The sequence below is a fragment of the Teleopsis dalmanni genome, chromosome X (assembly GCF_002237135.1).
Source record: "Teleopsis dalmanni isolate 2A chromosome X, ASM223713v2, whole genome shotgun sequence".
NCBI classification, from domain to species: domain Eukaryota; kingdom Metazoa; phylum Arthropoda; class Insecta; order Diptera; family Diopsidae; genus Teleopsis; species Teleopsis dalmanni.
Genome location: NC_051848.1, coordinates 98,409,685 through 98,416,490, shown reverse-complemented (window position 1 = coordinate 98,416,490; position 6,806 = coordinate 98,409,685). Strand labels below are relative to the sequence as shown.

Below are 6,806 nucleotides of genomic sequence, written 5' to 3'. Positions count from 1 at the left end.
TATATATATATAGAATTAGCATAGTCTCCAGTTACATGTATGAACTACTATAGCAATAGGCTTGTAGTTCATAGTAATCATAAAAATGTCTACCTAGCCCCATATTCTTTTATACTAACCAATGTAATGGAGTAGTTCAGCAGATCACATATAACTTACCTGTTTTATAGATTTGAAAATTTCTAACTCAGATTATTAATAATATCCAGAATAGTGTTAACATCTCCAATACAATTTTTAGAAAATTAATTTTGCCAGAATAGTCGTTTGCTCGAATAGTGCAAAGGAACTTATTATAACATGTATATATCTGGTAATTTTTTTTTGAATCTGGTTTTGTATTTGTACCCAGATCTGCCTGTTAGTATACTTTGAACCTTTAACATTCACAATAGAACCAGATTTATATCAAAAAACATTTGTTATTAAGTGTTGTATAAAGCCTATTAGTCATAATTCGATTTTTTAATATATTAAATATTTATAATTTACTAAATAATAATAAAATAATTAAAAATGATTCATTCCTTTTTCACATTATATATATACTATAATAGGAATAATCTCTTTACTTTTCACGCAAACACTATTTGACCTCTTGGGTATACTAGTAAGATACTACATTATTTATGCTTTCCGCACATCTGAATACTTTTCGAACCAAAAGTTATATTATAGAAAAAGTGGTCAAATTGATATCAATAGTAAAATTTATTACTATTATTATATATTAATAGAAATTCAGTTCATAATCAACTTCCAATGCAGAGTGAAACTTCAGGTCATCTGCTCGCCTTATATATAATACATATAATAGCGGGCAAAAGATTGCAGTTCCAATATCCGTTTCCATCTTTCACTCACATGTTAAGAATTGAAGGAATTAAAAATGGTTAAATATGGATAGATATAATTCGTATTCGGTGTTTAAGAATTCAATATTTTCTCTTGGGAATGTTCCAGATACCTTTTATGAAATTACAGATTTTATAACTTAGATAGCTAAGTTATAAAAAAATTAATTACTTTATTATTTTTGTTTAAGTATTAATGACATCATTCTATATGTTATATACGTTTACTTGGCATATCGATTTTAATTTAGTAGCTTCGCATTTCGCTTTACGGGCTTTTCAGTTATCACTTTAATTTCTCTGATAGGGTTTTATTACGTCCAAAGTTTAAAGTATTAAACTTCTTACTTCCACTGATTCTGCGGTCCATTGATACATTGATGCACGTTTACTGGTACTAAGTTTACAACAACAAAAATTTTTGTTAATTTATTGGAATTTGGCTGACCATACAACGCTATTTAGAGTATTGACAAGTTCTCATTATCAGTCGTCTTAGCAAATATTCGAATTTTTTTTTTAAATTAGTTTATATAATTATATATAATTTGTTAGGACTGCAAAAGCGCTAGGCAGTACACAAATTGCCTATTTTTTTTTATATAATTACTTCGTATGCTTGTATATTAATGATATGCACCATTATAACATATCTTGCATTTGCTATTAATTAATATGTCCATATAGTTAGAGAACGAGATAGATGGGTGCGGAACAATTGTTGAAAAATGCTGTTGTAAATATATAATTTTTTATACAATTTGCTTACATAAAAACAAATGAAATAATTAATAAAGTTCTACTTAATATTTATTATTCTTACATTTATGGATTTGATTTTACTAAAAAGAAAGAAAGGCCTCCACATTAAAATCGGGCCGTTTTCAGCTCCGTGGAGAGCCAACACACTATTTATTTCCTGTCTAAAATCGAACGTTCATGATGTTTAGGTGGGGATGTTCGTTGGGTTATTTATATATTGGACTCTCTAAAATCGGATGTTCATGATGTTTAGGTAGGAATGTTTGTTGGGCGTTATCCAATGGGTTGTCCTTGCGTTAGGAAATATTCTTTTGGACATATTTTAAGGAAGGGCAGCTACCATTTAGCTATTCCTTGGACTCTATTAGCAAGTTATGGAGACCAATTATGTTTATAGTAGCTGTTTTTAATAATAAATTCTGATTATTTATTATTATTGAATTTATTAAATTTTTTTATTGACGAATTTTGATTTTATTTTAACAAAACTAAAACAAAAAACAAAAAACAAATAAAAAATAGCAAAACTCCCGCTACTCTGAAGCGATAACGGCAATGAATAAACAAATTGCTGGGGCTTCGACTGGGGCTTCGGCTGAGGCTTCAATTTGAAGTAAACAATTTTCATTGATAATATTTTTTAAATATAAGATTTTAATTAACGCTATAAATAAACAGCGTTATTGCTATATATTGAAAATATATATAATGAGTATTAATGCGACATTAGTTACCATAGGACATGGTATATCGACAGAGTTTTAAGTTTAAATAAGAAGAAGAGTTTTATAGATGTAAATAATTCCGCCAATATTTCTTCGGTTCAGTATGATTTTGCTTTAATTTTTTATTTATTGATTGATTGACTTATTGTTATTATTATTGACTGCATGCAAGAGATTTATTGCACTTAGTTTCATATTTTGCAAAATAAATTAATGAAAATAAATGCTTAAAATAATATACTGTTAAGCGAATAATTTAACAGAAGAGATTTGGAAAATACCTTAACATTATTTAAACTAATGTGAAGTTAGTGCACTGTAATCAAAGACATATATTAACATGACTTAAAATTCTTTTAACATTCGATTTAAATTATTTCAAACGTAATGTTAATGCATATGTGAGCATAAGTGTGCACAACACAACCGCAACATTGATTTAACATTACTTAAAGATGTTTATAAACAAGTACATACATATGTATGTAAAAGTAAGTGATTTCTAAATGAAGTTTGCTGTGGAATAAATTGAAATAATACCAAAAGAGGAAGAGAGAGAGAGACGGTGAAGCTTTACAGAATCTCCACTTAACAATAATCAAGACCAGTAAGAAGTTATTATTCTTTGGCAAACGCTATTATGTGGCGATTGTTAATGCTGGTAGCGTAGAATAATTTTAACATTACACTAACATTAATCTAATTTGAGTTCAACATTATTTTACATCAGCCATAAATGTGTACATAGCAATTAGTTACTGTAACATGAACATAACATTCATGTAACATGTTTTTAGTATAATTATAAACAAGTGCCAGAGGTATGTGTATTGGATGTTTTTTTATTTATGCATGAGAACTTAAAATGATAAAACAAGACAAAAATATTATTGGAATAAAATTTATTTATTATAATCTGAAGTGATAAACAATAATGCAGTCAAGGCGTAGAGTGGGGTTATGAAGAAACCTTGCAGATAATAGAGAGTAAAAGTGCTCAAGTTCACTGACTCAACTAGCCTCAACATAATAATAATAATCTGTTAGTTAATTTCATGGCATTTTTTTTTTTGAATATGATTTTCGGCTAAGAATATGCCCGCCGTGGCTAATCAGTCCAATTTTTGTTTTTTTTTTGCAATAAATGTGGATGTATAGCGTCAATGGTGGCATGAACATTAGTTTCCAATGCTTCAAGTGTTGCTGGTTTGTCGTTTGTCGGTATAAGCCAATGAGAAGATGTTAATCTTCTTCTTCTGTCATCCTTATCCCTCTGTGAAGCATAGGGCCTCAATGATTTTATATAGCTCCATAAAAAGTAATCAAGAGGCGTTAAATCGCACGAACGAGAGGCCCAACTTTTCGAAATAAAGTAATCAAATTTATTTTGCAATAAATCGATTGTTAATCACGCTGTATAGCAAGTTGCGCCGTCTTGTTGGAACCTTATGTCGTCAATGCTTAATTAATTAATTAATTAAGTTTTGGAAAATGGTGACAAAAATTCAGTCATCATGGTTTGATAGCGCTCGCTATTCGCCGTAACGCTAGATTCTTCCTCGAAAGAAGTAAAGACCGCACCAAAATTTCAATTTAAATGGATGTAATGGTGATTCGTTAACGGCTTGAGCATTATCTCAATTTTGCTGCATATATGGCAATTTTGCTTATTGACGATATGAACTTCGCGAACAGATTTATTTTTTTAAAAGTAAATTTCCACTATTGGGAAGTGTTGTTCTACCATTAAAAAATTCATGATGGATTGCCAAATCTTACTGAATAGAAATGTCAACGCCGTTTGACATTCTTAGCTTTCAAACCATAGTTATCGATATCAACAGTTCTCATGCAGCTAAAAAAACATCCATTATATTGTACATATAATATGACTCTAGAATAACGTAATAATAGAGTAATTAATACTAATTTAACATTAGTGTTATTAATTATGGTATAATTTGGTTGTTACTATATATTCTTCCATAGCTACAGTTGAGCATTAATATAAGTAAACATAGTGGATATCGTATGGAGATATGGTAGATTAAATAACCTGCCTTACTAGTCATGGAATGATATTGACATTTTAATAATGCAAGGCTACTTTTATAGTTAATACGTATTCCATTAAATGACCAACTCGTCGGAAATTGATCGGAAATTGAGCCCCTTTGAATCAGTTAGTGTCTGGCTTCAAATTGAACCCACATAAAAGGCTTAAATAAGCTGAGTCTTCTTGTGACTGACTGACATTTGTGTTCATCATTTAGGATTTATCTCTGTGAATTGTATTAGAGTTATTATTATTTTTTAGGAATGTGGCACTGCGACTATAGGATTTATTGTGCCACCTTATGTGTTTATTGTAGGTTTCTAAGCCCTGTTGCGTCAATACAAAGTAGTATAGAACTTATTTTACAAAGTTTTATTGCCTCTTTGCATTCTAATACCAGATGTGTGGTTGACTCTTCCTTCTCTTCGCAGAAAGGAGGGTACTATGTCTTAATTCACAGAAAGATTTCAAACCCATTATCGGTGTGGCTGTTTGCTACCTGACTACTTTGTCTCCATATTCGTTTCCGCGTATGCCAGTATGTCCCGGTACCCAGAGAATCTATAATGTTTATTTAGTTGTTTCTATTTTGAGTTAAGCCTTTCAATTTTGTTTAATCCATTAATTCTTTAATCATTTAATTTATTTAATTCAAATAAAATGAAATAAATAAATAATTGTGGAAAAATTTATGGAGTCGAAAGCGTTTTATTTTTTGCAGAATTTATGCAAAATAAAATTAGCAAAGTTAGCTTTGTTAATTTTTGTTGAAAACCATAAAAAACTGAATAAAAAATTTTATACTTTTCGTGAACATATTTTTTTAAAACAAATTTTAAACAATAATGAAATAAAATTCAATAAACATTAAAAGTCAGAATGCGCTTAAAACTTTACTGGAAAGGAAAGGGTTGGGAAGGATGAAACAGGAAGTGGCAAACTATGCAGCGTTGCAGTGAAATTATTTAAGGATGTTGGGTTGCAGTTTTACTTTAATATCCGAAAAGTTTTTGTTTATTTTTATTATTATGTTTCAGAAATAATCTATTTTTCTATCGAGTTTGAAACATTTTATATACCCTATGCGCCATATAATAACTTCTCAAAAATATGAATTATGGCGAGAAAGTAGTTATTATGTTATATAGAGAAAGTTTTCTGTGAAAATATTTAAAAACTTAGATGATTACTGACCTTTCTCTGAAAGTCTTATTAGACAAAAAACAACTGCAAAAGCAGGGAAAGACTGGCAGATAATACAAATCTTTTGAATATCGAGCTAAGTTTAGTCAAAAATATGGTATAGAAGAGCAAAAACCCATCTTAGTTTAATAAGGTGTATTTTCAATCTGCTTTTGTCTGTCACAACACTTCCGTAATTTGACGGATTGGATTGAGTGCCTTTAGTAGAAGTGTTTGTAGATCGTGAAAGAAACGAAGAAACGAAAGTATACTAGAATGTATTTGTGTTTTATTTGGTACGCTCCAATGTAAGCCCAGTATTCGTTATACTGCGTCCATTATTGAACTACTGTATCCCATCTAAGAATGCTGTATAATTCTTTTTAGACAAAAAGTTAACTACTTACGAGAATTCTATTTTCAGGAATTAACTACACTAGTCGCCGGTCCTGGTAAAAGTAAAATACTATTTAGCTATAACACCACTCTTTTTAAGAAAAACCCCGCGGAAAAAATATTTAACACTGATCTAACAAATGCATAATATTTAACATAGAGGATTGGGCCTAACTATGATCCAAACTGCTGATATTCTGCGTAAATAAATTATCATCAAATTAATATGTTGTTGGCCTCTATAAAATCTAATAAATCATTATGAGTTCAATTTAAGAGACATCCATTCTACTTTATTTACGAAGTGTGTGACCTATTGATTGCAAATTTCTTCGCCTGTTCTTGATTTTCACAAATTCGAGTGTAAGATCAATTAAGTAGTAGGAACCACAGTTATTATTATTTCTCTGATTCGTATGACCAGCATAGACCAAAAATAAAAATCATTCCTTTTGTTATGCCAAATTTCTTTTTACGAACCATGTAGTGTGTACTTCACAAGGACAAGAGAACTTTTGTAAATAAGTAATGTAACGTGAGAGTTGTCGAGTCTGCGAGAGGTCTGGTCGTTTGAGGGTTTAATGCAAGGGCCTCCATTGACGTTTGAGTACTATTTTTCAATTTCTTCTGTTAGTTCCTTATGTTATGAATTATGAAGATATTTTAGAATGATTTTCTGACACTTGTTCGACTTTTATCACACAATCCATTATGGTTAGTCATCTTATCTCTTACATACTTGTTAGATCATGAGAAAGTAAGAGCAGATATTTTTAGACGAGAGACTAAATGGGGTCGATAATTAAAAAAAATTAATTCAGGAGAGATGTC

At 29.9% G+C, this 6,806-nt stretch overlaps 1 protein-coding gene across 1 annotated transcript in view; it reads right to left on the bottom strand.

The window, feature by feature from the left end:
• The window catches only part of LOC119688786, a 42,098-nt gene that overhangs the window by 33,619 nt on the left and 1,673 nt on the right, over nucleotides 1–6,806 (bottom strand). The gene's annotated exons all lie outside the window — the stretch shown is intronic.